Genomic DNA, 6,317 nt, shown 5'->3' with positions numbered 1-6,317 from the left:
GTCCCTAAATACAGTAACATCTAGGGTTCACACCTTGTGCTACTCTACTAAACTATTTTTGAAGGGGTGGGCTATATCCTACCCCTGAAACCTCCTGCTAAGACTCCGGTAGAAAACAAATTGTTTCATGCACCAGGAGCCCAGAGTTATTTTGGGCCTGCCACTTACCAGCAATGTGGTCTTGTGTGGGTCATTTAACATCTCTTATATTTTCTTTTGTTATCTATAAGTCCATGAGGCTGGGCTAAATAATCTACTAGACCATTCCTGTCCCAATATTCTCTGATTCAACATATGAATTGATAACAAGGATTTCCAAATTAAAACAAATTCAGTGTTGCATCCAATTCGGAATGCACTGACGTGATGTTACCAGATTTAGCATATCTGTGGAGAGAGGGAAAAAATACAGAGTTTACTGGCAGCCTGGGTGAGTCAAAAGGCCAAGCTATTTTTGGTAAAGACCACTAAACTGTCTCAGGCACTTATATGCATTTTCTTAGCAATAGGACAAAGCATTCTGCTCAAATTCCAGGGAAAGACCTACACCTTTGCTGCAATTCAATAGTGAAAGAAATATACTTTATCAAATAAAGACAAGACACACTGAATACTGACTGGGTAGTATTTATGTCAGGCTTCTACATTTGCTGATTGGTAAGGTTTTCAAGTGACCTCATTATTAGATAAGACTCATAGCTTAAGGAGGGGCTAAAGCAGCATTATTTAACTCTTTTTTTCCCCTTTTGCCCACATTGGATTGAATTAACACATCCTTAATAAGTATTAATAGTTACCTTGTGATAGGTCTGTTTGTCAGGGCTGTGAGATAAAATGAACTCATGCGTACTAAATTTGGAAAACAACTTTTCAAACTAAAGTCAGATCAGTGGGTCTTTCTAGTGTATGTGCATAATTAAATAACATAACTTTTCTTTCATCCCCGACGTTACTGTCATATCAAAACCACTGAAATTTGAGTGAGTTCAGCTCTACTAGAGATGGATAACTCCGATACCCTCTGTGTCTGCGTCGAGGAGGCTGCAAAAAGTGGCATTAGCAAATAAGGACTCCAAAGACAAAGACTCAAATCCCAGTTCTGCCTCCTCATGGCTCTCACTGGCTCTATCTTGGGCAAGGGATATAGACTCTGGCCCACTTTGCTTCCTTATCTGAACAACGGTGATCATAACTGCACCTAATGTATTAAATATACATGTGAAGTATTCAAGCTAGGGGCTGAAAGGTAGCACTAAGTAAATACTATTAGTATTATTTACCTATTACTAAAACAAACTTGGAATTACAGTTTTGTATAATTGTATATTTTGTATCTTTATGTGTATGTAAATTGGCTCTTTCAGGTTCCACAGTGCAGAAATTCACCTATTCCTCATTTGTTTTGCCACTTAAGATCCATTTTTGCCATTTAAGAGCTACCTGCCACTTCACAGGTAAAATGTTAAATGATTTGCCTCCACCTCCACTAAACATGAACCTTTGTAAACATAGGGGGCTGGGTCAAGGCATCTTCCAGCCACAAGGGGACTGAAAAATGGAGGCCACACTTAGAAAGCAGATGGGAGGAATATAAAAAGAGAATCTAAGCTGTTGTATTCAGACCTTATTCAAGGTACCTCTACTCTAAAACCCTATTCTTGAAATGTTTATTCGTGTGGGACAATACGTCCTCCATGTTGATTGAGCTAGCTTAAGATGATGATCATCTGACACTGGCTAAAAGCAAGTCCTAGCTATTAGACACATTAAAAATGCAACTCTCTTGGCCTACTGAATCAATATTCAGGAGTGAAGCTGAGGAATTCTTAATCTTTAATCAGGGTCCCAGTGCTTCTCCTATAAACCCCGGTTATAGGGTAAATTAAGTTCCCCAAAATTCACATGTTGAAGTCCCAACCCCCAGTATCTCAGAATGTGACTATATTTGGATATGGGGTTTTTAAATAGGTATTTAAGGCTAAATGAGATAACTAATGTGTGCCCTTATTTAATGTGACTGGTGTCTTTATAGGAAGAAGAGATTAGGACACAGACACACATAGAAGAAAGACCATGGCTGAGCAGTGGTTCATGCCTGTAATCCCAGTGCTTTGGGAGGCCAAGGCGGGTGGATCACCAGAGGTCAGGAGTTCAAGACCAGCCTGGGCACCACGGAGAAACCCCGTCTCTACTAAAAATGCAAAAATTAGCCAGCTGTGGTGGTGGGCACCAGCTACTCGGGAGGCTGAGGCAGGAGAATCACTTGAACCTGGGAGGTAAAGGTTGCAGTGAGCCAAGATTGTGCCATCACACTCCAGCCTGAGCGACAAGAGTGAAACTCTGTCTGAAAGAAGGAGGAGGAGGAGAAGGAGGAGGAAAGAAGAAGGAAAGAAGGAGAAAGAAGGAGGAAGAAGAACTATGTGAGAAAACAGAAAAGACATCTATGTACAAGCCAAAGAGAAAGGACTTGGGAAAAAAAAACCTGCTGACATCGTGCTCTTGTACTTCCAGCACCCAGAACTGAGAAAATAAATATCTGTTGTTTAAGCCACCCAATCTGTGGTACTTTGTTAAGGAAGCCCTAGGAAACTAATGTAACCAGCTCTTATAAACAACTCTAGTACTCCTCATCTTATACCAACATCTGTTTTGCAACCTTTTAGGCTAGCAATCCTACAGCTTTTGTTTAAAGCTCCCTGCAAAGGGAACTCATGAAATTCCATTATGGCCCATTCCATTGTAGAGCTGCTGTTTCTCTGTGAGAAGATATTCCTTACCTTATGCTGAAATTTATATTATCCTAACAAGTAAGGTTCATAGTGATAATACTGGGACACTGGGACATTCTGAAAACCTAAAGTGCTTCCAGAATAATCAAAGTAAACATTTTACACACTGAAAGCTTATTATTATGTATATTGTCTATGGTATAATTTTGATGTGAATATTCTACCTTTTAATTAACTTGGGATGTATGATAAATATTATTTGATTATAACCAGAACATCCAATTTACTGATCTTTCTGGTTAAAGTGTAGTTTATCATAGTTTCTAAAAGTAGAATGAGACAAAAATATGTGTGGTGCTTTCTTCACCCAGGGATTTTGAACTTCTGAGGTATAATCACCAAATGATGATAAAATCTTAATAGATTTGGCTTCACTGTCCTTTTTAAGCTCGAGTTCTTTAGCTGGAGAAGTAATATTTGTTGCATACAGATTTCTGTCTGCCCATCACAAACTTCCTATTCCTATAAACTTACAGGCAACACTTCTGTTAGGAAGTAATATTTTAAAAATATCTTCCAGCATGTCCTGCCAACCATTTTACTGAAACAATGATTATTTTGGACAGCCACTGCCTAGTGGAGTTGTTTAAACTGATTCAATTAGCTGTATAAATGACCCCTAAAGCTTTTCTGTTGAAGAGAGGATGTTTCTCACACTGGAGCACACTGACAGGTTAAAATTTTTAAAAAGATCCTTTCACTTCAACTGACTCTATTGAAACTCATATTAAAAATGATAATAATAATAGTGAAAGCTAATATTTATAGACTGCTAACTGTGATTCCAATATAGACCTTTACATGTATTTCCTCATTTACTATCATTATTAATTGATGTAGGCTGTATTTTCTATTTGCATTTTACAAATGAGACTCAGGGAAGTTTAATAACTTAAAAATCACACTCTTACGTAAGCAGCAGAATCAAATTTCTTATCAACTCTAGCTTTAAAATCATGCTGTCAATTACCGTGTGCTTCCTACAAGAAGAATGTACAGTCCAAGGAAAGAAAGATTTGTCCTCTAGGCAACAACTGTAAACCATCTGTAAAACAAGAATAATAATATCTGTCTCTTGAAATTTATTTTAGTAAGGATTGAATATAAATGTAATTTATCTCAGTACCTGGCCATAATTCTTGGCAGTTGTTTCCTAAGTGCTTTATTAATATCAGGTTTTTCCTTTCAGCAATATTAGCCACACATACTCAGGACACTGAATTGGGCTACACAAGAAAATCTAGAATTAGAAGATACAGTTGCCTCTGCCTTCCCAGAGTTTATGTTCAAGTGGAAAAGCAAAAGATAAAGGTATTAAAAGTTTTCAAAACAATGTATTATGGTGAGTGCATAGACCAGGGTTTTGGGAGCCAGACTCCACGGGTTTGCATTCCGTCTCCACCACTTCCATCCACCATTTGCAAACTCAAACCAATTACTTTCCCTCTCTAGGTTTCAGTGACTTTATCTTCAGAAGGGGAATCTACCCCTTGGGGTTGAATGAAGGTTTTAATAGATATTATTCATAAGTGTTCATTTGTACCAGGGAGGATTGTGAGAAATTTCCTTTTTGTATCTCATTTGATCCCCACAGCAACTTGATGAAATGGGTACAGTTCATTTTATAATTGAGGTAGTTAAGGCACAGGGAGGTACATACTGACCAATGTCACATAGCTAGTATGTGTTGCAGGTAGGATACTGTCTCAGGCAGTGTGGCCTTAAGCCCAGTCTCTTAACTACACAACACTGACCTCCAGATAAGAAATGATACATGTGAAATTCCAGAAATATTAAAAATGCCCCCAAATAGTGTATTTATTACATGATTAATACTTTGCCAAAATAAAATTAACTAAAAACTGTTTCTTAGGCTTAAATGGAAGAATAAAAGATTTTCCAAATTGTCAGAATAATACTGCCTTTGAGTACAATGAACAGCATTATGGTGGGCTTTTTTTTTTTTTCTAATTCCCTAAATGAAAGAGTACTAAGTATATGGAATTGACAGCATTTCCAAACTTTTTAGATTCCTGCTCCTTCGTGTTCTTTCCAAGGATGACTTTTAACTTGATGACTTTTCCCATTAGCTCTGGACCTCTCAGCTTGCTTTGCCCAACAAAGGTCCACAGATAAATCATACGTGGCTGACATGATTTCCTTGAAGTTCTCAGTGGTCTCATCTGCCTTGATGTGGTTCCTTTCATGGTTTCATATGGCACTTGTGGTACAGGAGTAGGCCTAAGGCCAGCAGGGTCATATTGCACCCATTTGTTTTCTCTTCAAAATGAAGATGGTGTTTAAATGAAAAATTGTGTTCCAGGAACAAATTATTTCCCTTTGAAGCTCTATCCTCTCACATGACATTTTAAGGTTTTGTGGAGAGAAATAATTTGTAATTTTACATATTACTCTATGTTAGCTTGGTCCTCCCATTTACAGTGAAAAATGGAAAATTCAGGTCCATCTTCCTTTCTTCAGCATTAAGACAGAATCTATTTATAGGCTTGTAGCTTTTAGAAATCACTTTCCAAATTATATCAGCTATACATGAATGTTTACATATATTCAAACAATATAAGTAAAAATTATGTCTTTTTCCCTTTACCATTTCTATTTCCTTTCTCTTCCTAAAGGTATATTCTTCTCAGCTTTTAAAATATATTTATACACGCCGGGCGCCGTGGCTCAAGCCTGTAATCCCAGCACTTTGGGAGGCTGAGACAGGCGGATCACAAGGTCAGGAGATCGAGACCATCCTGGCTAACACGGTGAAACCCCGTCTCTACTAAAAAAATACAAAAAACTAGCCGGGCGAGGTGGCGGACGCCTGTAGTCCCAGCTACTAGGGAGGCTGAGGCAGGAGAATGGCGTAAAACCAGGAGGCGGAGCTTGCAGTGAGCTGAGATCCGGCCACTGCACTCCAGCCCGGGCGACAGAGCGAGGCTCTGTCTCCAAAAAAAATATATATATATATATATATTTATATGCATATACATATGTATGAAAATATGTAGTTTTTATTGGATAATATTAGATAAAATATTTTGAGCTCAGTGACCATACAATCTATCTTGTTCTTTTTAATGACATCAGATTCCTCGGTAGAGATGTAATACAGTTGGTTGATAAGACTTCATTTTTTATCTATCTTTTTTCCTCTAGTGATTTGGAAATTACATACCCTATTTCAAACCCCCAAGTTGTTACTGTTACAGTTCCACAGTATCTATATATGTAGTACAGGTTGAGCATCCCAAATCCCCAAATCCAAAATCTGAAATGCTCCAAAATCCAAAACTTTTTGAGAACTAACCTGATGCTCAAAGGAAATGCTCATTGAAACATTTCAGATTTTTGGATTTGGGATGTTAAACTGGTAAGTATGACAATAAAATATTTCAAAATCTGAAATCTAAAACATTTCTCATCTCAAGCATTTTGGATAAGGGATACTCAACATAAATATGCCATTTATTACTATGTAGAGCTAATCTGTATATACAGCCTTCCCACACACACACACAC

General features: G+C 37.7%; 1 pseudogene; it reads left to right on the top strand.

Moving 5' to 3' along the window:
- The first annotated feature begins 4,390 nt into the window (after positions 1–4,390).
- The window catches only part of LOC111549630, a 9,129-nt pseudogene continuing 7,202 nt past the window's right edge, over positions 4,391–6,317 (top strand).

The sequence above is a fragment of the Piliocolobus tephrosceles genome, chromosome 7 (genome assembly GCF_002776525.5).
Source record: "Piliocolobus tephrosceles isolate RC106 chromosome 7, ASM277652v3, whole genome shotgun sequence".
Taxonomy (NCBI): Eukaryota; Metazoa; Chordata; class Mammalia; order Primates; family Cercopithecidae; genus Piliocolobus; species Piliocolobus tephrosceles.
The sequence above is the reverse complement of the archived record's forward strand: the minus strand, read 5'-3'. Positions and strand labels throughout refer to the sequence as shown.